This window comes from Plecotus auritus (assembly GCF_963455305.1).
Source record: "Plecotus auritus genome assembly, chromosome: 5".
NCBI classification, from domain to species: domain Eukaryota; kingdom Metazoa; phylum Chordata; class Mammalia; order Chiroptera; family Vespertilionidae; genus Plecotus; species Plecotus auritus.
In genome coordinates, this window is record NC_137776.1 from 77,216,170 (window position 1) to 77,243,065 (window position 26,896).

Consider the following 26,896-nt stretch of genomic DNA (forward strand, 5'->3'; position numbering starts at 1 on the left):
GGAAAAATAAATATTCAAGGCATGTTTTAGCTCTTAGAGCTAAACTAAACAGGCCCAGCTATTCTTCTTGCCTCGTTATTTTAAAATGTAAAAAGCAATACCAAAAAATAAAATAAAATAGACAAAATAAAAAGAAAATTAGTTAAAAGAAAATTTTATATAGAAAGTTAATTACCTAGAATAATTTTATAATGTTAAGAAAAATATAATATAATATAAAAGAAATCTAAAAGGGAGAAGAAAAGGGGGAATGAGATTAAAACTACTTATCAATAAATAAAATAAGTTGAAATCAAGTTTTTAAAAGGACTAAAATTTAAAGAACAAAATAACACAATAAATATATAGCCATACAAGAACTGCTTATTATGATACAGACTAAAAAAAATTTAAACAGTGCATATGGGAAAGTCCAAAATTTAACATCCAGGTGGACTGAAAATAGTCTTCTAAGATGAAGTAGTTGCAAATCTCTAGAAAAATATCCTATTTTTTTGGGCTTCCCAGGAATTTTTTGGTTAAGGATCCCAGGAATTATCCCCTGAGCTCTAGACTTGAATGATAAAAAAAGAATCTTTGGCAACTCTCCCCCAAATTTTATCTCTAGTTGGGAACAGATGGGGTAGATGTTGTGTTCCCCACCCTCTGAACAACATGTATTCTCCACCTGCCCTGCTGCCAAGACACTTACATTTATGCAAAGGTCTCCTACCTCATTGTATAGTCAATCTGTAACAATAACCCACAATGAAAACATTTTGCTGATATTATTAGTATATGAGTACAGTAGCTATTTTTTAGAATTATTTGAAATATTATTTGATTTCATCACTTGTTGAACTGTAGCACATATGTAACATATGGAACAATTAGGTGACCAAGATTTCCCAGCTCAGCCACCCTTTTGTTGGACCATTTGTTGGACCTTTTGCCCCAATTTGGGATTATTATATATGAATACCATAAGCACACACTAAAAAATAGCACCTCATATCTGACATTTATTTTATTTAAATACACTAAAATGAAACCTCAAGACAACTCTACATAGTACACATTCTTTCTCTTGGATATATGAGGATATGAATATATAGAGAGGTTAACTAGCATGTCTAATATAACACACATAGAAAACACTGGCAATCAGATTTGATTTTAGGTCTCCATGACCCCCGAACTCATGCTCTTTCATCAATGACACATACTTCTACATGCTTTTTAGGCTTGTAAATGAAGGCGTCCCCTGCCACCAAGCATTAACAATTTCATTCTCCATACGTAATTTGTATAGACAGATAATTATTAAATAATATAGAAACCTCTGTAATTCATTTTAAATTAAGCCCTATATATATATGTGGGAATTGTTTTGTGTTCTGCAATATTACATGGTGGATTTACTAAAACATATTGCTCAACTACCACAATTATTACTATAATTTTAGCTAATGTTAAATTAATTTGTCTACTCTTGATAAACTTAATTTACATTAGGCAAATATGAAATTATTTCCATATTTTCAGATAAACTCTCAGCCATCATTTCAGCTTGTGCATTGGTACCCAACACATGAAGTGTTTATGTTTTATTTTTGCTTCTAAGAAAAATTTATAACGCTCTGCCTCTTTCTACATTCACACTTTTTGTTGTTTATTTTAAGAACACCAGAAGTAAGCCACATGGCAAGTTAATTAATCAAGCTTTGTGCAGTAAAATATAAGGTCACATTTTTGGATGTTTATTAGTAACAAAAATGTGCTAATGGTACATAATTGCATTTTACCTTAAGACTTCAAGCTCTTAAGCGAGAAAATATCACTCTAAGAGCAGGTCATACTGTGGATGGGGCATTTTGTTCCTTAAAAGCAAGTTTGATGCACCAGTTTTTCTTTCAAAAAGATTTCACCAGAAAATATAGCATACTGAGATTGGCAAAATACAGCTTTTTGCTCTCTCTCTATATATCATTACTGTCAGCTGTTTAAAAATGGATTTCTCTGAGCCGGTTTGCAGCAAGTTTTATGGCTGCAAAAGTGTTTAGTCAGAACTGATTTGTTCCTGACACTAGATATTGCCCATGACGTTTTCGTGGGGGAAAGAATAATGAAGAAGCTGCTGCCTAGATTCTGTTCATTAGGCTTTTCATTGTAATCGGGTCACAGCTCGGGACGTTCTGACAAGGTAATGCCACTCCAGTACTGATCCAAGGACTATCATGTTTGAGAGACTGTGAGTATCCCACCTCAACAGCACTTGGGCTGAGGACTCCGGCAGCATTTGTGTTATATCAGAATACGAGAGGGGTGGAAGCATCCCCAGAGTAATTTGTTTTTGGTGACTCATTCAATACAAGGAGAACACAGTTTTCTTGTCACTTGTCAACTCATCTATTAACAAGAAGGGAGAATTAATTGATACATTTGAAAGTGAGAATGTTCAACTTCTTAAGTTTGAAGACTTCTATTTAAAAACTACTAAAAAGCCAGGAGATTTCGGGTTTGCAAGCCAGTGTGATATGTAAAGAAAAGGGTCTAGATCAACCATAAAACTGGTGGGGATTAAGGATAGCAATAGCTCAGAGCTAGAAATTGGCATACAGCTAAGAAGCAGTTATTTATGTTTAACACATTGCAGTCAAATCCACACATTCTGCTCAACACTTGAAGACGTACCTGCTTTTTGAGGGAGGTCAGGCCTGATTACCTGGAAGCATAGATCATTCCCCTCAGCTGCACTCTTTCTGAACAGGAAAACCTATTTTAACCTCATTTTCTCCACTTGATTATAAGCTGTATTCTATTCTATTTCATTGGACATATCTAAGTAGCTTACCAAAATGTATTTATCATATGTGTATGCCCTTGCTTCTTCTATTTTCTTCTGTTTTTTTTTTCTGCTACTATTCTGTTAGATTATTTAATGTCACCAACCTATTCTCTAATTTTTTTAGACCCTCTATTAGTGAACTTTATTTAAAAAGGTACTAGCCACAAAAATTATATAAAATTAATAATAAATATAAATATAAGAGTTAAAACTATAAAACCTATAGAAGAAAATATATGACTAAATCTTTGTAACCTTTTGTTAGGCAATCATTTGTTAGATATGATACCAAAAGCACAAATAAAAAAGGAAAAGCAGATAAATTAGATATTATCAAAAGTAAAAACCGTTTGTGCTGCAATTGACAACCTTAAAAAAGGGAATAGACAATCAATAGAAATCGAGAAAATATTAGCAAATTATATATCTGATAAGGTACTTATACTCAGAATATGTAAATAACTCTTATAACTCAATAATGAAAGGACAAATGGGTATTTAAGAATGGGGTATGCAACTACATAGCCATTTCTCCAAAGATAGCTAGATGGCCATAATCACATGAAAATATGAGAAAAGATGTTTAGCATAATTAGCTGTTAGGAAAATTCAAATTAAAACTATGATGATATACAACTCTACAATCACACAGATGGCTATAATAAGGGAGACAGCCAATAATAAGGTTGACAAAACTGTGGAGAAACTCGCCCTGGGCAGGTGGCTTGGTTGGTTGGAGTTTCATCTTACACATCAGAAGGTTTGGGGTTCAATCCTCCAGTCAGGGTACGTAGGGAAGGCAACCAATCTCTGTCTCTCTGTCTCTCTGTCTCTCTGTCTCTCTGTCTCTCTCTCTCTCTCTCTCTCTCTCTCTCTCTCTCTCTCTCTCTCTCTCAAAAGCAATAAAAATCAAACAAACATATCCTCAGGTGAGGATTTAAAAATGTATAGAAACTAGAATCCTCATACATTGCTGATGAGTGTGACACATTGGATAATAGTCAGGCAGTTATTCAAAATGTTAAACACAGAGTTACTATATGACCTGGTGATTTTTCTAGCAGGTATAAACTCAAGAGAAATAACACATGTTTACACTCAAGAGAGCACATGATTGTTCATAGAGAATTATTTATTATAATAGCCCCAATTTGAAAACAACTAATGTTCCATCAACTGCTAAATGCATAAACCAGATATGATATATTAGTACAATAGAGTATTACTTAACAATAAAAAGAAATAAGGTACCAATACATGATATAACAAGATTAAACCTTGAAAACATTAATCTACATGAAAAAAAGTCAAAAACAATATGTATTATTTAATTTTATTTATATAAGTAATGTCCAGAAGAGAACAATTTGTAGAGAGAGAAACTAAATTAGTGGTTATCCAGGCTTGGCAAGGGAAGGCAGTTAGATAGGGAATGACTGTTAATGGGCATAGGATTTCTTTTGGAGATGATGAAAATGTTATAAAATTAAATTGTGGTGATGGTTGCACAACTCAGTGATTATACTAAAACCATTGAATTGTACATTTTAAATGAGTGAGTTTTGTGGCATGTGAATTATATTTAAATAATACTATTTTAAAAAGATTGCTAGCAACAAAAAAGGATATTAACTATTCACTGCTGCTTTAAATATAACAAAGTGTATGAATCAATTGATCCCCCCCAACCCATTTTTGGGTCACAACATCAATTTAGCTAAGTAATTCTATTACCATCTTTTAAAACATGAAATAAAATAGAATAAGTTGGAATGGAATGGGACAGAATGGAACATAGCAGAACAGAATCTCTCTCTCTACATATATATATGAAAGCCTAAGCGACTGTTATGACCGAATGACTGGTTGCTATGATGCACACTGACCACCAGGGGACAGACGCTCAATGCAGGAGCTGCCCTCCAGTAGTCAGTGTGCTCCCACAGTGGGAGCAGTGGGAGCGGCGCTCAGTTAGAAGCCGGCTCACGGCTGGCAAATGCAGCTGTGAAGGCCGGGATGAGTGGCAGCAGAGCTGCACCTGGCCCCAGCTGGGGCTCCTCCCCTGCCGCCTGCCACTTGGGCACTGCTACAAGCCTTGCCTGTGGGGCTTGGACCAAAACCCAGTATACCAACATCCCCCTGAGGGATCCCAGATTGCTAGAGGGTGCAGGCCAGGCTGAGGGACCCCACCTGTGCACAACTCTATGCAGTGGGCCTCTAATAGAATATAAAAGGAAAGGAAACAAACAATAAAATAATTTTGTCGACTCCCTTCCTCTCTGAAATCAATAAAAATATATTTTAAAAAATAAAAATAAATTTTAAAAAATGATACAGATCCATATTTTGGTGTGTCATTATTGCCTAATGCATAGCACATGGGATATTGTTAAATATTAGTCTACTGTATCTGAGGAGTGATTTATTCTGACATGGAAGTGTCTGCTATCAAAAGAAGAAGAAAGTGATCTTTGCCCCAGTATTCCAGGACCCAGCTAGCAAAGGACATGAAAATTAAAATAAAGAGGGTACCATGTTAGAGACAGAGGTACCCAGCATTACAGCCCTCTACAGCTATTCTCATTAATTCATAAAGCAGGCAGGGTTTTACAGTATATTTGAGGGGGAAGAGAAAATATCCCCCATAAATCTGTAAATTACCAGGTTTTACGTAAGATTAGACTTTGCACAAGGGTGTGAGCAAAATCCTCTCAGGGACTGGTTGTAAAGCTCTCCAGCACATCCTGGACACCAATAGATGGTGTCTTGGAGGAGTCAGCCTGAAACAAGTATATGGAACCTGAGATCCATGAGATGAAGCCAGGCTGGCAGGCAGACACGACACTCACAGACTATTTCTCACTTCTCTCATCCCAACCATCCCTTTTTCATAAGGAAAAGAGTAGAGTGATATCACAACCCAAAGCAGATCTGTGATTACTTTTGCGTTCATTTCATGTTATTAATTTTATTTTAAAAATAATAGTCAAATTTAGACTAACAAGAGCTCAGTTACTTTCAAGGTTACTTTTTTTAATAAAAAAAAAAATATTAGAAAGCCCTAAAATGAAAACAAAAATGCCCCCTTTGCTGTTATTATATGGAGATCTCTGAGTCACATGACTCTTCAGACTGTTACTATGAATATAAAACCAAGTAATTTGCCTATCTATTTAAAGCCTCATGTCATGAGGCTTATTTCCCTTTAGGTGTTCTATAAAATTGTACAGTCCCTTGAGATAAAAACCAGTTTTTGTGCTTTCCAGGCAGCCAGTTTATATTACCCTATTCCTCGCCAGGTCAGTGAAGAGCAACCCTTACTACCAACAAAAATCTTAGTTGTCACACAGTAAAATAAAATCATTTCACTCAACAGTGAAAACTTGATACTTTCCATTAGCCTGTTTCTGTGAAGTGTTAGATGAAGGCATAAAAGTCAGATCAAAGTTCAAATTCTAACTCTTCTATGCATCACTCATATTAACGACAAGTCACTTAAATTCTCTGTTCCCTCGTCTGCAAAATGGGAATAACACCTTCTGATAGGCTTTGTAGAATCAATATAAAATGTTAAAATATGATAATTTAGGTAAGCTCAATATTAAATGAATTTATCACTTGGGGGTAACAGTAGGTTTAATTGTACAGGTCTTTGTATCTTAGAGATTTTTAATCTTATTCCCTTTTCCTTGTAAATCTTACTGTTATCTTTACTCAACCAATGGCAGAAAAATACTCTTGATTTTTCTCTCTGCTATAACAGAAAATATACAGAAATTAAACTGAAATTAAATACAAAAGCAGCACTGAAACTAAGACATACAGAAAGAGAAGAAAAAGTGACTATATTTCTCCAAAACTCTGTTGTTGTATAAGCTGAAGCAAGAGTATTTGAACTTCAGCATTCTGTTGATACTTTGCGCTGGATGGTTTATTGTTGAGGGGGACTGTCCTGCAGGAGGAAGAGAGTGAATACAGTGAGACCACAATAACTTAGGAGCAAATTAAAAAGATGTAGGTGAAAACCATCAAATAAAGGATCAGGAATTTACAAAAATGGGAAAGCAGAGGACAGCAAGGAAGCCTGAATCTGGAGCAAGAGACTTGAGACACAAACCACAAGGTAGTATGATAGCTAGACCACCATTTGAAACTCTGAAAGTCAGATGCACTTCCCTCTGCAAACATGTGCTGCTTAAGACAAGGAGGCACACTGGTAAATGTCATTAGGTGATTTCATTGTGCGACATAATAGAGTGTGTTTACACAAGCCTGCTACACACTGAGGCTATATTATATAGCCTATTGCTCCTAGGTACAAACCCATTGAACATGTTACTGCATTGAAAACTGTAGGAAATTATGTCACAAGGGTAAGTATTTGTGATCTACATATTGAAAATATAGTGTAAAATAAGATAAAAGAGTGTAAATTAAAGATAAAAAAAATTGTACACCTGCATAGGGTGCTTACCATGGAAGTAGCCTGGGACATTACTGTCCACTACTGTAGACTTTATAAATGCTCTATAGTTAAACTGCAGCAAATTTATTTAAAAAATAGAAGATGGCAGTATAGGTAAACACCTGAACTGCTGCCTCACACAACAATTTCAACACTACAACTAAAAGACAAAACGAACATCATCCAGAACCACAGGAAGGCTGGCTGAGTGGAAATTCTACAACTAGAAGGAAAGAGAAAAGCTCACAAAGACTCAGAGGAGCTGCGAAAGGCAGAGGTACAGAGGTGCACGCGCAGAGAGGGCTGGCAACTGAGTACATGGCTGGCTTTCTCAATTGGGAGGGAGACAACAGCTCCTGACTGCACTGAACTCCAGTTCCGGGTGAGACTCTGTGGACCTAGGCTCATATGGGGAGAAACTGGACTGTCTGACAGCGGGCAAAACTTGAGGGCGGCTTTCTAACAGAGGTGCTTGCAAGGATTACCGTGGGATTACTGGGGGCCTCTTAGGGCAGGGCTGATGGGAAGCCATTGCTGTTTGCTCCGCCCTGAGACTCTGCCCCATCCAAGCTGAGCACAGATGCTTTTGCAATATGAATGGTCCTGTCCTTTGAATTCTAAACTTACCTAACAAACTGCAGCTGAGTCAGTGAGACCCAGAACATCCAAAAGAAGGCCCAAGGCCCCACAGCAGCTTGCATTGCTTCACAGCTGGGCCTCATCTGGGCACCTCCAAAACCCAAACAAAGAAGAGGAATCTGTAGATCTCTCCATAGCTCCTGCTGGGTGGCCTCAGGCAGAGGCTAAAGTAGCACCACATTGGAGATCCAAGAGCCAGTGTACCCAGGGGTCAGAGTAGGACCATCCAGATTACAACTCCTCAGATCCATAAGGGACACACTCAGGGGGCAGACTCAGTGAGCACCAAAGCCCCACTGAAGCAAGTCTTGCCTCATAAGGGTGTCTCCAGCACAGAAGTTCTCCCAGCATAGACACAGCTGATCCTCACAGCCAATTGGCCTAGAGGTCAATTCCTCCCAGTGATACCAACAACAATCAAGGCTTAACTACAACAAGGCTGTGCACACAGCCCACAAAGGGGTGCACCAAGAGTGTCCACCTCTGGTAACTGGGGAGGCTGAGCCACTGGGCCCTGTAGGACACCTAGCACACAAAGCCACTCTATCAATTCAGGGAAACAGCCAAAATGTGGAGACAAAGAAACAGATCACAAATGAAAGGAATGGACGAAAGCAAACAACTGGATATAGAGTTCAAAACCACGGTTATAAGGTTTTTCAAGAATTTTCTAGAAAAGGTCGATAAATTTAGTGAGACCCTCGAAGATATGAAAAAGGACCAACTAGAAATTAAACATACACTGACTGAAATAAAAAAATATTATACAGAGAACTAACAGCAGACTAGAGGATCACAAGACTCAAGTCAAAGATTTGAAATACAAAGAAGCAAAAAACACCCAACCGGAAAAGCAAAAAGAAAAAAGAACCCAAAAATATGAAGATAGTGTAAGGAACCTCTGGGACAACCTCAAGCGTACCAACATCCGAATTATGGGGGTGCCAGAAGAAGAGAGAGAGCAAGATACTGAAAACTTATTTGAAGAAATAATGACTGAAAACTTCCCCCACCTGGTGAAAGAAATAGACTTACAAGTCCAGGAAGCACACAGAAGCCCAAATAAAAGGAATCCAAAGAGGACCCACCAAGACACATCATAATTAAAATGCCAAGAGCAAAAGACAAAGAGAGAATATTAAAAGCAGCAAGAGAAAAACAGATAATTACCTACAAGGGAGCATCCATAGGATTGTCAGCTGATTTCTCAACAGAAACAATGCAGGCCAGATGGGAGTGGCAAGAAATATTCAAAGTGATGAATAGCAAGAACCTACAACCAAGATTACTCTACCCAGCAAAGCTATCATTCAGAATTGAAGGTCATATAAAGAGCTTCACAGATAAGAAAAAGCTAAAGGAGTTCATCACCAGTATTATATGAAATTCTGAAAGGTATTCTTTAATAAGAGGAAGAAGAAGAAAAGGGTAAAGATAAAAATTATGAACAACAAATATATATCTATCAACAAGTGAATCTAAAAATCAAGTGAATAAAAAATCAGATGAACAGAATAAACTGGTGAATATAATAGAATCAGGGGCATAGAAAGGGAGTGGACTGAGGATTCTTGGGGGAAAGGAGTGTGAGGGGTGCAGGAAGAGACTGGACAAAAATTGTACACCTATGGATGAGGACAGTGGTGGAGAGGGTGGGGTGGGAACCGGGTAGAGGGGAGCTATGGGGGGAAAAAAGAGGAACAATTGTAATAATCTGAACAACAAAGATTTATTTAAAAATTTTATTTAAAAAATAGTTTTTCTTTCTTCAGTAAGTTAACCTTAGCTTATGGTAAATTTCTTACTTTATAAACTCTTCAATGTTTTAACTTTTTGACCCTTTGTAACAGCACTTAGATTAAAACACAAATATTGGCCTGGCCAGTGTGGCATAGCCATGGAGCATGGACCTGTGAATCAGCAGATCATGATTTCATTCCCGGCCAGGGCATATGCTTGGCTTGTGGACTTGGTCCCTGGTCGGGGGGCAGGCAGGAGGCAGCTGATAAATGATTCTCTCTCATCATTGATGTTTCTATCTCTCTCTCTCTCCCTTCCTCTCTGAAATCAAAACAAATATATTTTATAAAAACACAAACATTGTACAGCTATAAAAAATGTTGTCTTTATTTATAGCCTTATTCTACAAGCTTTTCTCTATTTCAAAAGTTTAAAAATTTTTTTTGTTCTTTTTAAATTTTCTGTTAAAAACTAAGACACAAACACATGCAGGGGCAGATCATAAACATTACTACTTTCAACCTCCATATGTTGTTCCACTGGATGGTTTGAAGGGGCAATAACAGGCATGGAGCTGTTATCTCCTAAGGTAACAATGTCTCCTTCTGAAATACCTCCTGAAGACCAGCCTGAAGTCCTTCTTGAGAAGGTGTCACTCTTACACTCTTCTCAGAAATACATTCATGGTGATTTGCTTGGTTATTATTTGTTTGTTTTAAATCACAGATTTGCTTGTAAGCAGATAATGCACCATGGTCATTCTTCTCTATCAATGAAAACCTTTCAGTTTTCAAACATGTTAAGGAGTTTGTTGATGTTTCCCAAAAGTTTCTGCTAAAACCTTTACTGTGAATTTTTTCAAGAGTTATTCTTCTCCTAGAGATTCCTTTACTCTTACCTCCTCTTCAGCTATGTATTTATGTTCCATTTCCAACAATTTCACTTTAGTCAATTCCTCAGGAAATAAGAATCAAGAGCTCCTCAATGTCCTCTTCATCCATACCCAGGTTAAAATTGTTTGCCATCTCAATCGCAGCCTTGTTGAATTTCACAGCCTTTGTGCTATGATTAGGATGGCTCTGACAATATGAATTACAAGGTGATATGATTTTTTAAGCTCCATCAGAATTTTTGGGACCAATCATATATGTGGTCCATCATTGACTGAAACTTTGCTATACAGTGTAAAACTATATGCTAGAAGTGGATTTGAGAGCCTGAAATGGGAGCAGATGAATAAACTGATGGGACAGTAAGAATCTGAAGAATATAGTAGATCTTCCCACTTACCCAACTACTGATATACAGAGGTAGTGAGTGATAACTACACATGGTATTAGTGCATCACATAATGGAGTGATAAATATTAAAGGAAGGGCTAAAGCCAGTTTTTAGACACTTTCTCACTAGCATGCATTAAACTTGCTTTTGTGTGTTTGTGTGAATCTCAGAAATACTTCCTTTTTGTAGACCTGGTGTTTTATTTCACTGATCTGTTTGTTTATGCAGTTGTTCCTGTCAATATGTCTGGCCTTCTCAACTATATTACATTCCTCAAGGTCAGGAATTTTATCATCTTTGCATTTCCCAAGCTACTTTGAAAAATGCTAAGTACTTAGAAAATGCTCTGCTACCCTGTCTAGAATGAATAATGAATATCACTACTCCCCAAGTGTGACCATCTGTTTTAGAAAATGACATGAGAAAATTGAGGGGTTTGGGAACACATCTGATGGCAATGTATGTGTGGGAGGTCATTGTTATAGCACTGGAAATAATATTAAGTTGGTCACTTGGGTCTAATTTATTATGTAAATCTTAATGAATATAAAATGATATTAAATTAAAAATTAATTTAAATGAGATTTAATGAGAAATTTCCATCTGCAGATTTCATCTGGGCCACAGTTTCTCAAACTCTGTATAAGGATACTCAAATGTGCTGAGAAGATAGATGAACTATAATAACCTGGACTGTCCCAAGCAACCCAGCCATTTTCAGACAGAAAAGAACAAGTGAGAGTCTTTCATACACACACACAAAAGATGGAAGGTGTGTGTGTGTGTGTGTGTGTGTGTGTGTGTGTGTGTGTGTTGAGGGGTCTAGGGAAGCAAGTAGTATGTGCTTGCATAATTGTGTGCAGACATGTGAAGTCCTTTATGATTTTACATATATCTAGGAACTGTATCTATTTCTGTAGTAATTCATCAAGAAGTTTTCAAGAATAATGCATATTTGTTCTCTTAGGTAAACACAAAATTATTTAACATGTGCTCAAGCCTACCTTATATAACTTGTCATATCATTATACAGGACGTATGTTGAAAATGATTTAGAGAAAAACTAATGTTGGGCTAGGAATTTTAAGATAATTTGGGGCTGGGACATTTAAAATTTCATGGGGATAGGGAGTGAAAGTGATATGAAGGTTGAATAAGGTTGTTTTCACTAGGTCAAAGTTTAATTGTTAATCATTGTTCTCTGGCAAAACAAGAGAAGCCAATTATAACTATGTTGGTCCAGCAACTGGATTAAAGTGGTATCATTGATTAAAACTATTTTTAAACAACAATAAATCTCACAACTTTTCTTATAACTTAGCTATTTTTTCTCTCCTAAAAATATTGCTTCCTTTTTATTAAATATGTATTTAAAGGAATTTAAAATATATGAAAAATGTGAGAAATTTTATAATGTAGTAGAAAATATTGAATTATCAAATCACTAGGGTTCCAGTGTATGGATTTGTGCATCGGCCTGGCCTGTGGGGATCGGGCTTAAACTGGCTCTCTGACTGGCTCTCCCTGAGGGGTCCCGGGTTATGAGAAGGCACAGGCAAGGCTGAGGGACCCCACCGGTGCACAGATCTGTGCACCGGGCCTCTAGCATGCATGTAAGATCTTTGATTAATCTCTTCCTCCCTCCCCCCTTCCCTCTGAAATTCATGAGTCTATTCCATGTTTCCATGCCTGTGTGTTGAGTGTCTGGCCCCCGGTGATCAGTGTGCATCATAGCTACCGGTCGAACAGTAGAATGGTCGAATCGTCGCTTAGGCTTTTTATATATATATAGATATTTATGTAATAACTACAATGATATCAAATATAGGCAAATAAACAAAATAATGAAGATAGAATTGTTAAATAGTTGTACTAGGTTGGTAGTTTGTAATTTTAATGTGCTTAAATAAGTTCTTTTTAATCAGAAACCATTACAGTTTTATGATAATTTTGAAGACTAACACATTAATCATAGAAAATGTCCACCACACATCTTTGGTGCTTTGTTTGATCTTTTTAATTGCTTATATAAAAGGCAGAAGATCCATTTCAAATTGGGCCCTGCCCTTTGATAAATATATTTACATGGGAACACTTAACTCATAACTCTTGTTTTTTTTTTTTCCACCAAAAGAAGTAGCTGATAAAAACGTCCCATCTTTCATAGTATAAGCTCTATCAATTTGAGCTTGTTGATGCATTTAAGTCCAATGATATTAATTACATTGGCAAAAGATCCAAAAGTGCACTTTCTTTTATAACCAAGTACCTTTTAAATAAAACTAGCAAAAAAGTAGGGGGGAATAAGCCTCGTTATTACTTATGAGTATTATTAATATTAAACACTTTTATGTCATAAATTGTAGATCCTTAAAAATGAATTATCAGCTTCAAGATAAATACTACAATGATTTTACTTCATTCAATATAGCCCAAAGTAATATAGTTATAACTTCTTGTATATTATTAGAGTTAATTTTTTATTTGAGAAATTACTAAAAAACCTTGATATATTTTGTCAACTTAGTTTAAGATTTTCCCATTTTCTAAAAAAAAAAAATTTTTGATTGCCTATTTCATCACAGTGGCTATGATTTAGAAGGCAATAATTTCTAATTTTTATAAATTAACTCTAGTCAGAGGATGAGTAGAAAGTGTTCACAACTATAAACTTATGATAATGATAACTCATATAATGAAGAGAGTTTATTTCAGAAGAATAAATAGACCTGATATGTTTATACCCATTCTACCCTTCAACTTCCTACTATTTCAACTCTATAAAAGGGAAGGTCAGCTAGCCTTTCATATGCTTTGTAAATATATTTTATTGATATTTCACAGAGAGGAAGGGAGAGGGATAGAGAGCTAGAAACATCGATGAGAGAGAAACATCGATCAGCTGCCTCCTGCACACCTCCTACTGGGGATGTGCCCGCAACCAAGGTATATGCCCTTGACCGGAATCGAACCTGGGACCCTTGAGTCCCCAGGCCGACGCTCTATCCACGGAGCCAAACCGGTTTCGGCTTCATATGCTTTTTAAAAAGAGAAGAAAAAAAGCTCACAAAAATTTTATAGATATAAGAGAGTTATTTATTTACAGTAGTACATATCCTTCTCTTCCCTATATTATCAAACATGTCTCTCTCCTTTACTTCTCATATTGGTTAAGAAATTGCCATGCACTCAGAGTCCAAGCTACCTCTGTAGCAATGAGATTTTTGACACCAATTCTGCAGACAGATAAACCAGGATTCTTGAACCTTCGACTCTTACAACCAATGTGGACTAGAGCAATTTACCTAAATGCCCTTAGATGCAGAATCTTCTCTCATAAAAGTAAGGATAATAATAATATATATTTCTTAAGGTTGTTCTAAATATTAAGAAATAATTTTAAGTAGGGTATTAAATTTATTTGAATTCCTGACTCTCCTTCTTCCCTGATATCTAAGCAACAAACAAATTATATGTGTTTTAACTTAAAGAAATGTTTTTCATATCTTAAAAAAACTCCTTTTATTGCTAACTATCATTATATTCCATCCCTTCCTCAGTACATTAATCTTCAAGGACATAGTTAGTGAGCTTCTTCCTCTCTCCTCCCTCTTTCAAAATCTATCTGGTCATGTTATTCCTATGCTTAATGATTTTCTGCTAATTCCATATTGTTTACATTCTAAAAGTCAAACTCCTCATGCCATTTAGAGTTGGTCCCTATCCCCTGTACGGACTAATCTTACATTTTTGGTCTTACCACAGTCAGTGTTCAACACATCCATCAGTTGCTTCTCATATGCTCCTGACTGGGAGATCAGACCTACAACCTCTTGGCATACAGGATGACATTCCAACCAACTGTGCTACCTGGCCAAAGCTATAGATATAGATATAGATATAGATTATATATAGATATAGATATAGACATAGACATAGACATAGACATAGATATATAGATATAGATATAGATAGATATAGATATAGAGATAGAGATAGAGATAGAGATAGAGATAGAGATAGAGATAGAGATAGAGATATAGATATAGATATAGATATATATATATATATATATATATATATATATATATATATATATAATATGTTTTTATTGATTTTTTTAGAGATAGAGGAAGAGAAAGTGATAGAGATAGAAGCATTGGTGAGAGAGAAACAAAATTGATTGACTTTCACTCTAGCATCAAAGTTCAATGTCTTGATGTTTTTCACTCACCATTCAGACTCATTGTTGGAAGATCTACTAGAAAAAGTGCCTTCACCTTGAACAACTTTACCCTGAAAAGAAAGAGGATGCTCTAAATTTCAACATTCAGTCTATCTATCCTTCAATTGAATTGACAAACTACACAAATACATATTTTCTTGGTTTAATTCATAGAAAGAAGCATCAATCAAGTCCAATAATTTTGGAAATTCTGAACTAAAATTATTGCTAAAAATAAAAGTGTAAGAGATTTTAAAATAAAACCAAATATATCAGTTCTCATGATAATTGTGAATGGGTTAATACTCCTCTTAAAAGTCAAAGTAAAAAAACAATGTCCAGTTGCATTTAAGTAATAGGATAAACAGCAAAGATGTATCAATGTATTAAGCAAATAGTAGTACATATTCATTAAGTAGAAATTTAGGTCAAAAGTATTAGATTGACAAAAAATATTTCTTGACCATGAAAGCAAGAAACAATGTAAAGATCAACTATATTTATGTCATAACAAGCTGTAAGAGGCATAAGACAAAAATTTATAAATACAAAGAAAATGTGAATGCCACGATCATAGTGAAGAATATTAATAAATTACTCTAGAATTTGGAAGATCAAGAAGGTATAATTTGAATTAGTATAAAAATTATTTGAATAACAATTAACATATTCTATATTTTTTATTTGCAAGAAGTTTTTTAAAAAGTTAAAAAAATAAAATGATTTTATGTTTGGATCTGAAGAAAATGTAAGTAATTTCTAAATATAGTTAAAGTGATTTTGGCTCTATTCTCTGGACAAAAGTAATAAACTGAAAAGCAATAATGGAAAGATGAAAGACAAATTACAACAGAGAAATAAAAATAAAATTTTAACTACTTAAAATAATTTTTAAAGTTAATATTAGATAAAAATCTCAACTGAAATTAAAAGTAATGAGGAAAATAATTGAAATTATTAAACTCAAATATATAGGTATTTTATTGTAGTCAACCATTATATTTTTAATGTAGCTATTTCTTGTATGTCTTTTGAAAAGGCATTTTTTTCCTTGTAACTTTATTTCATTGAGATGTAGGGGATGGGTTTTGGGAAATGTCACTATTGGTGGCTGTACTCCACCAGAGTACTGGCCACTCTAATTCTAATCTTGCCAGGATAGTTTTTTTTTTTTTTTAATTTAATAAATCTTTATTGTTCAGATTATTACAATTGTTCCTCTTTTTTTTTCCCCATACCTCCCCTCCACCTGGTTCCCACCCCACCCTCTGCCCATACCTCCCACCACTGTCCTCATACATAGGTGTACGACTTTGTCCAGTCTCTACCCGCACCCCCCAGACCTCTTTCCCCCCAAGAATTGTCAGTCCACTCCATTACTATGCCCCTGATTCTATTATATTCACCAGTTTATTCTGTTCATCTGATTTTTTATTCACTTGATTTTTAGATTCACTTGTTGATAGTTATGAATTTGTTATTCATAAATTTTTATCTTTACCTTTTTCTTCTTCTTCCTCTTATTAAAGAATACCTTTCAGAATTTCATATAATACTGGTTTGGTGTTGATGAACTCCTTTAGCTTTTTCTTATCTGTGAAGCTCTTTATTTGACCTTCAATTCTGAATGATAGCTTTGCTGGGTAAAGTAATCTTGGTTGTAGGTTCTTGCTATTCATCACTTTGAATATTTCTTGCCACTCCCATCTGGCCTGCATAGTTTCTGTTGAGAAATCAGCTGACAATCCTATGGTTGCTCCCTTGTAGGTAATTAACTGTTATTCTCTTGCTGCTTTTAATATTCTCTCTTTGTCTTTTGCTCTTGGCATTTTAATTATGATGTGTCTTGGTGGGTCCTCTTTGGATTCCTTTTGTTTGGGGTTCTGTGCACTTCCTGGACTTGTAAGTCTATTTCTTTCACCAGGTGGGGGAAGTTTTCAGTCATTATTTCTTCAAATAAGTTTTCAGTATCTTGCTCTCTCTCTTCTTCTGGCACCCCCATAATTCGGATGTTGGTACGCTTGAGGTTGTCCCAGAGGTTCCTTACACTATCTTCATATTTTTGGATTCTTTTTTCTTTTTGTTTTTCCAGTTGAGTGTTTTTTGCTTTTTTGTATTTCAAATCTTTGACTTAATTCTTGCGTTCCTCTAGTCTGCTGTTAGGTCTCTGTATAATATTTTTTATTTCAGTCAGTGTATGTTTAATTTCTAGTTGGTCCTTTTTCATATCCTCGAGGGTCTCGCTAAATTTATCAGCCTTTTCTAGAAAATTCTTGAAAAACCTTATAACCGTGGTTTTGAACTCTATATCCAGTTGTTTGCTTTCGTCCATTCCTTTCATTTGTGATCTGTTTCTTTGTCTCCACATTTTCACTGCTTCCCTGAGTTGGTAGAGTAGCTTTGTGTGCTAGGTGTCCTATAAGGCCCAGTGACTCAGCCTCCCCAGTTACCTGAGGTGGACACTCTTCGTGCACCCCTTTGTGGACTGTGTGCACAGCCTTGTTGTAGTTAAGCCTTGATTGTTGTTGGTATCACTGGGAGGAATTGACCTCCAGGCCAATTGGCTGTGAGGATCAGATGTGTCTATGCTGGGAGAACTTCTGTGCTGGAGACAGCCTTATGAGACAATACTTGCAAAATTGCAAAAGCCTCTGTGTTCAGCCCGGATGGGGCGGAGTCTCAGGGCAGAACAGACAGCCTTGGCTTTCTGTCAGCCCTGCCCTATGAGGCCCCTGGATCTCAGTGTCCCTCAGTAATTGCTGCAAGCACCTCTGAGAGAAAACCGCCCTCGAGTTTCGCCCACTGCCAGACAGTCCAGAAATCCCCCAAATGAGTCTTGGATCCCAGAGTCTCACCTGGAACTGGAGTTTAGCACGGTGGGGAGCTTCCTTCTCCCTCCCACTTGAGAAAGTGAGCCACACACTCTTCCGCCAGTCCTCTCCGCACGCTTGAGCGCCTTCATACCTCAGCCTTTTGCAGCTCCTCTGAGTCTTAATGTGCTTTTCTCTTTCCTTCTAGCTGTAGAATTTCCACTCAGCCAGCTTTCCTGTGGTTCTGGATGATGTCCATTTTGTCTTTTAGTTGTAGTTTTGAAATTGTTGTGTAAGGCAGCAGTTTAGGTGTTTACCTATGCCGCCATCTTGGTTTCTCCTCGCCAGGATAGCTTTTGTAGCTCGCTTCTTTCTTTCTTTCTTCTTTCTTTCTTTCTTTCTTTCTTTCTTTCTTTCTTTCTTTCTTTCTTGGAGCTACTTAAATCAGAAGTTTTTGAGTAAGATTCTGGCCTCTTTTTGAACAAAGTCTATGTTTTTAAAAGAAATACACTGAGAAAGGTAAATCACTGACAGTTAGCTAATCTATATGCAGAAGAAAATTGTTAGCCTTAAAGTCTTTATTTCTTTAAATAACAAAATTAAATTATCCATTAAGGTTAGTATGTTTGGTAAAAGGCACAGAGAGTGAAATTAAAGAGAACATATAAAAACAAAAGTAAAGATAAAAGCAAAGGTTAAGAAAACAGAAAATTAAAAGCATCAAAATAACTAAAATTAATTTTAATGCTTCCCAAAGTTTAATAAGACAGACATAGCTGACAAATATGTCTAAGAAAAAAAGAAAATGAATATATAATAGCATTCAGAGTGTAGGACAGTGAATGGGGCTAAGTGATCATAAAAAAGATATTTGATACAATTTCATAATGATTAATTTAAAAACTTAGTTAAAATTTAAGGTAACTATTATTATAATTCACTTGAGAAGCTAAACTGACAATCACAAAATACACAGAAAATTTAATCAAAAATCAATCAATATATTAGGAGTCAAATAATTTTATGTTCAAGTTCTTTATTTCCTTTCTCTGTTATTTAACTACTCAGGAACATTAAAAATAATATGAATGTTTCCCAATTTATTTAAGAAATATTAATAATAGCTCTAGCTGGTTTGGCTCAGTGGATAGAGCGTGGGCCTGCGGACTGAAGGGTCCCAGGTTCAATTCCAGTCAAGGGCATGTACCTTGGTTGCGGGCACATCTCCAGTAGGGGGTGTGCAGGAGACAGCTGATCTATGTTTCTCTCTCATTGATGTTTCTAACTTTCTATCCCTCTCCCTTCCTGTCTGTAAAAATCAATAAAATATATTAAAAAAAGAAATATTAATAATAGTTAAAATAATTTATTATATGTCATAATTTCATTTATGTTAAAAATGATAAAATAATTCATTATCCGATATCTATAGAGTGCTTGCTATATACTCTGTTTTATTTGGATTATTTAATTCTCATTTAAAATCTTGTATGTATATAGCATTTGTATAATCATACTAGAGATCACAAGACTGAAATTTATAAAGTTTGAATGTCTTGCTCAGGATATATATTAGACAAAGTTAGAAGTAAATATATGCAACCTGATTACAGAATCTATATTCCTAATTTCTATGCTCATCTTTTAAAAAAGGCATGACAGTGCACACCAAGTAGAAGAAAGAAAATAAAAAAATAAATGAGTAAAAAAAGAAAGGTAGAGAGAAAAAGAGGAGAGGAGGAAGAAATAAAAAGAGATGAAGGAGAAAACAGTTTAATTTAGAATATATTTAATATCTCAAAGAAATGCAAAAACATTGATTTACTTCAGATTCTCTGCCTATAGAAAAATGTTTTGATAGCTCAAAGGCTTCTCTCTGGATATTACTTTTGATAAAGGAAAGAAAGGTATATTTGACTGGAAACAGTTATTCCATTTAATTTGACCACTTATGAGAGTTTCAGAATCCCCAGCAGCCCAAGAATGAACACATAGGACAAGTGTGCTGGTAATGGTTTCTTCTTAGAGGACAATGAGACACTTTCAACCCTTGAATTAAGGGGTAGGAATTGAACTAAAGAAAAAGTATACCCTGTTTGAAAAGGTTAAACCTCTTCCATTCCTTGAATATTCTCATTCTTCTTTGGATAAAATTTTCAAAATAAGGTGTTGTATTTCAAGAGACAGAATTAAAGCCCAACATATAAGCCTGATCATGTCTGGTGTTACCTTCATGCTCGTGTGTTCAAAGTCTACATGCAGAAGGGAATTGATCCAAGGGGACAATATATCAAGTCAATTTACCAGCAACACCAGATTACTGTTCAGGATGATCATGCCCCTGGCCCAGAATTGCCCTGGGAGAGGTCCTCCTATTACATGGCTAATCTTCCAGCTCTGAGACTAAATCATGATCTCAAGACAGGCCTTGAAACACATTTTACTGGCTTCAAAATTGCTTCTATTCATGACCTACTGTTGGAGTCCAGTCTCATTACTGCCTGTGCCAATACTTGTCAGAATCAGACTACTAAAGCAAAAATGGCTTTATAAAGAAGGATGAACAGGTGTAGTAGAGGACAAGGACACAAAGTATTAGCCCTTCAAGAGAGGTCATTTGAGAAAGAAGTATCACCCAAGCTTTTCTGAAATGAATAGAGCTTGCAACTATAACATAATCTCAAAGAAATGTGACTTTGAATTTTTTTTTTAGAAATAGTCCAATCACAAAGCTAATTTTTAAAAATGTTTACCTTATTGTTTTCTTTAAGCTGAATGTTTCCAACTAAAGTTTCACACTTTTTTACAATTTTTAAGGAGTTATGGTTTGCCAAAATTTACCCATCAGTTAATTTCCTTATTTCCTTTCATAACTACTGTGATTAACTGTGTGTGTGTGTGTGTATGTGTGTGTGTGTAATTCTCAGACTTTGTAACTATTTCATTTAAGTTTTCTAGTCACATAAAATTTGGTATTACTCTGAAAAAAAGTTCCATATTTTACGGGTGCTACATGAAAAAAAAACATTTATTTTTAATTATAAATTTTAAATAATAGTCAAATATTAACCTAAATTTGAAACAAATATTTCTATTTATTCATTAGAAATAAAAATGTAAACAAATACATTCAATTCTAGCAATTCAAAGATGGGTTAGTATAAGAAAACAAACATTTATTATCATAAGAAAACTCAATGGGGAAAGGATAGTCTCTTCAATAAATAATGTTGAAAACTGAATCGTTGCATGGAAAAGAGTAAAATTGGATTCCTTTTCTATACCACTCAGAAAAAATTAAAGACTTAAACATAAGACCTGAAAGCATAAAACCTCTAGAAGAAAAAAAGGGAAAATGCTCCTTAAAATTAGTCTTGGAAGTGATTTTCAGGACATGATACTAGAAGCACAAAACCAAGAATAAATAAGTGGGACTACATCAAATGTAAAACATTTTGCACAGCAAAAGAAACAATCAACAAAATGAAAAGGCAACTGTGGAATGGAATAAAATACCTGCAAATTATGTGCCTGTAAAGGATTAATATCCCAAATATATAAAGAGTTCATACAACTCAATTGCAAAAGAAAACCAACAAAACTGATTAAAAAATAAGCAGAAAACCTGAATAGACAGTTTTCCAAAGAAGACATACAAATGGCCAACAGGTACATGAAAAGTTGCTGGACAGCATTAATCATCAGGAAAGTGCAAATCCAAGGCACAGTGAGATATATATCACCTCACACTTGATAGAATGGCCATCATTAAAAAAGATGAGATAACAAGTCTTGACTAGGGTGTGGAGAAAAGGGAACCCTTGTGTACTATTGGTGAGAATATAAATTGGTGCAGCTACTATAGAAAACAATATGGACATTCCCCATACAATTAAAAGTAAAACTACTATACAGTTCAGTAATCCCATTTTTTGGTATACTAGTATATTCAAAGACAATTAAATCAATATCTCAAAGAGAAATATGCACCCCAATGGTCATAGCAGCATTACTCAAAATAGACAAGACATGGAAATAATCTAAGTGTCCATTGATGGATAAAGAAAATGTAGTATATATAAACAATGTAATATTATTCAGCCATGAAAAAGTAGGATATCCTGCTATTAGTAACAGCTTTGATGAACCTTGAAGGTATTATGCTAAGGGAAGTAAATCAGAGAGAGAGAGAGACAATGCAACATGATTCCACCTATATGTGGAATCTAAAACACTCAAACTCAGAGAAACAGTAGAGTGGTGGTTATCAAGGGTTGGGAGGTAGGGGACTTGGGGAACTTTTAGGAAAAAGGTACAAACTTCCAGTACTAAGATTAATAAATTTTGGGGCTTTATGTACAGTACTGTGATGATAGCTAATAATTGCTGAGATAATAGATTTTAAAAGTACTAAGAAAGAAAAGGAAATGTTAATTATGTAACAGGATGGTGGTGAACATTTTGCAATATCTAAATGTATCAAATCAACATGCTGTATGTCTTGGAGTTACACAATGTTATATGTCAATTATATCCCAATAAAGCTGGAAGAAAAAAAATAAGCATTTGTCATCATATTAGCAAATATACGAAACTGAATATATAATAAATATTGAAAAATAATTTGACAAAATACAGTAAATATTCTTGATAAAATTATCAAAAAATGGAGTATATAAAAATTTCTGAATATTATGAATCTTGTTTATCTGAAATAAATTTCAATATCATTTTGTTATTCAAATATAAAGGTGTTTCCATTAAGTCAAATATAAGACAGTGGTATCTGCTTCTACAATATTATGAAATCTACCAGATCTAGACAAATAAATAAAAACAGAACAATGAATATATGAGCTTTTTGTATATTATAAAGGTGACTAAGCCTAGAAGAGGGTTTTTCAAGAGTGTTGATACAATTGATTTTTTGTTGATTTATTATTATTTGTTAATGTGGGTTGTGTTTGTGGGGATGTGTGTAGCGTGAGTCTCTTTCTTAGCGTATAGTTGAAAATGAATTCCAAAGGAATTTAAATATTTAAGAATTTTAAAATATATTAATTAGAACAAAATGCATGACTTCAAAAATACCCTTAAAATAGGACCATAAATCTGAGCAAGATCCAAAAATCAAGGAGACATAAAAAATGACTACAGGTCTTTAATATCCTGTATGACAAAACTTATCCATATGCAAAGGGAACAAGCTATAGACAGAGACAAAATATTTGAACAAATATAATGGAAAATTTCCTTGATCCAGTTATGTAGGGCCTTGATAAATCAATGAGGAAATGGCAAGCATCGCTTTTAAAAGGCAGCAAAGGTTATGGACAGAAATTTCATAGGAAAGTATTATAAATGAACAATAAACCCATGAAACTGACTAGTTGTTAAATAAACATACATTAAACACTTTTGAGAAACATTTTTTATTATTGCTCAGAAATAAAAATTATGATATCCAGTGTAGAAACTCTTTGGAAAATGATTTCACTCTTCTACACTGTTATACAAACTATAAGTTAATGTAAAATTCTTGGAGGTGAAAAGTGTTGTCTAAAATGTGCACACAGTCTTATCTCATAATTCAAAATAAAGAAGGTATAAATGTGGAGTTCAAAAGGTCTCACAGAAATAAGTAGACATGTCTTTTGGAGAAATAGATGTTTGTATCAAAAAACAGAACCACAAGTACAAGGATTATGAAAATACACACAGATCAACTTAATGCCAACTGAAAAATAAAACATCTGATCTTTTATATATGGCTCAAAAACACATAGTATGGTTTTCACACCTTAATGAAAAAAAAATTATGATTAGCTCTGTCACCAGGGGACGACTACAAGGAGCCAAGCAAGGAAACCTAGGACACAAAATTACAAGGACATGATCCTATAGAGCAGATATAACATTTTACTTTGCAAATGGAAGTGGGCAACTATGTGGGCCCACCCAAATGTAGATACCGATTAGAAATCAGGATAAAATCACAATTGGCAAAAATGACAACAATAACAACAACACGAAAAGAGGTTTTCAGTTTGATATACACCCTCATTTGTGTGCTAAATCTCATCACTATTTATTGTAAATGAGTCTGTGATAGTAGATTCCCATTGTTTGTTTGCTCTACAGGTATCATTGCTAGAACTTGGTTGAGGTCTGGGAGACAGGAGAGGTTTCTCCTTTCAACAATGCTTGGGAGATGCATTGAGATAACTCCCTACCAAAAATGGCAATATGCCCCAAGAGTTGATAGCCTACTCTTCACACAGTGAGGTAGCTGGCAACATGTTAGGCAGAGTCATAAAATAATCTACACTAATAAAAGAGAAAGATGCAAATTGACCGTACCTTCACAATGCCCACCAGCCAATCAGGAGTGAGTATGCAAATTAACCCAACAAAGATGGTGGGTTAATTTGCATACACAGGTGCCAAGCAGCGGCTGGGGGCGGGGTGGGACACCTGCGTCTGCACCGCCCTAGCTGCTCTGGGTCTCTGGGTAGTGGAAAGGCGACTTTGGGCTGGAGCAAGGTGGAAAGGTGGCTCTGGCCAGAGCGAAGGCAGTGCCAGCAGCCATGGGAAGGAAGGCCCATTCTTGCACGAATCTTCGTGCATTGGGCTCTAGTATATTTATATTTTATTGCATAGAACTTCTGAAAAAAGGGGAGGAGGTTAGGGTTAAAAAATGCTTTCTTGTTTTGGACTTTCAGATTTTCAAAAATTAGCCAGGATATATTGTAGATCAGAAAAAAAAATCTGCTGTATTTTTACAGTAAAACATAAGATATCAAATAAATTTTATGCCTTTGACATGCCTCTTCAAGCCATACCACAAACCTACTTGGAACAAGCTGTACCCTCATATCTTTCCGATTCTGGAAGTATTTTGGCAGGCAGGTATGAAGACATAACATGAGAAACACGGCTTTGCTTTGCATGCATTACTTGTTACCTTTTCAATAAGACAACTCTGACGTGTGCCACAGACTCTTTCATCGTTGCACACTTTCCTTATTCATCTTCCTGGACACATCACTTAGTCAGTGTCTCCCTTCTTTAGGAACTCAGGGTGACTTTCCTTTCACTTGTATTGATTCTAAAGCAATCAGACACCCCTACCCAATGTAAATTGCCTTTCCACTGTCCTCTAGCACAAAGCATTTGTTTCCTTCAGACCCATCTCCGCATGCACACACATAACCAACTATTTCATGGTGCTGTCGCTGTCATGCAATGCAGATCCGCTGCTCACCTCTCTTCTCTTCTCTCACAACTCAACCAATCTGCTCAAATCACCTTTTTCTAGAAGTCACCTTCATCAACTCTGTCAGCTCAGAAAATTATGGTATACTTTGAAGCAATAATATTCCCAGTTAGTACAAAGTTAATCTTTTTTTTAAAAATATATATATTTTTATTGATTTTTTTACAGAGAGGAAGGGAGAGGGATAGAGAGTTAGAAACATCGATGAGGGAGAAACATTGATCAGCTGCCTCCTGCACACCCCCCACTGGGGATGTGCCCACAACGAAGGTACATGCCCTTGACTGGAATCGAACCTGGGACCCTTTAGTACGCAGGCTGACGCTCTATCCACTGAGCCAAACCGGTTAGGGCCAAAGTTAATCTTTGATAGTTTATTTTCCTATGTACCAGTGTAATAATTCTTGCTTTGACGAATTATCTAAGATACAGGCCATGTTTATAACATCTTTGTAACATTTATCAGTCATTCCCTGTTTCATTTATCCTTCAGTAGTCCCCCTGTTCTGCTTACTAAAATCTTTATTTACATTAAATAGTTGATCTTCAAGCCAAAAGAGCACTTTCAAAGTAACAATATTCACAGTGGGAATTTCCTTCTTTTAGAGATGTCTTAATCATGTTTCTCTGTATTGATTATCGCCTTCCATTTTTCACACTAGTCAATGAAAAATATGCATTGCTTTAAAAGAAAACAATCACAAACTTCAAACAACAGATGTTAACCATGTACAGGTGGCTGAGTAACTCATGGGATGGCTGATTGGATTTGAGACTTTCGCCTCATGGTAATCAGTCTGGATTTTCCCATGGTTGACAGGTCACCCTACAGCTGTTAGAGGGCTGCCAGGTGTGATAAACTCTCATTACCAGCACGGTGGGCAGGTGTTTACATCAGAGTGAGCACCCTTGTGGCAACTTTCAGGGGCAGCAGAGGCCCAGGCTCCTGGAAGGAGCAGCTGCCTGTCAAGAGTAATGTGGGCTGCTATGCTCATTGGCTGTAATATCCCCAAACTGCACCGGAAATGCTGCAACATTTAAAAATAACCTGGTGTGTTTTAAAATACCCAAATCAACTCCAATTTAAGCCCATGATTTTCTTGCATGAAATGGCTTTTTTAGAAGACTAATTTTAAATTTACATGGGCCATATAGTAAATAATATTTAAGATGTGCTGTTTAATTTTCCTGGTTGCATCTGCTTTGCAAATGAGGGCCTCTGTTTTATGGAGTGCCATTTGGGAACATTTTGTAAACTTGAAATCACAAAGCAGGCAGAACCAATGTGGTGAACTCCCTCATTAACCACTAAGATTTCTGAGTAAGGCTTCTTAAAACTCAGTCTCTTGCCAATTCAAGTCTCCTAATAAATGCTCATTAAAGTGATTCATGAATACATTTGATTTATTTTTTAAATAGGGGATTGTGCTTGATGTTTAATATGCTTTTCTGCTCTCAAATGCTCTCTACAAAATGTTCTAAAGGAAGAAACTTCCTACAGTGTATAACCAAGATTATTCATAGTGATTCATTTTACTTCTTAAATGAGTAGTTTCTCAAAGAAGGAAGATAACGGTGGGTTTTATCTTCTTCCCTCAGAATACTTTTCTGCCACTGTCTCCTTTAGAATCCT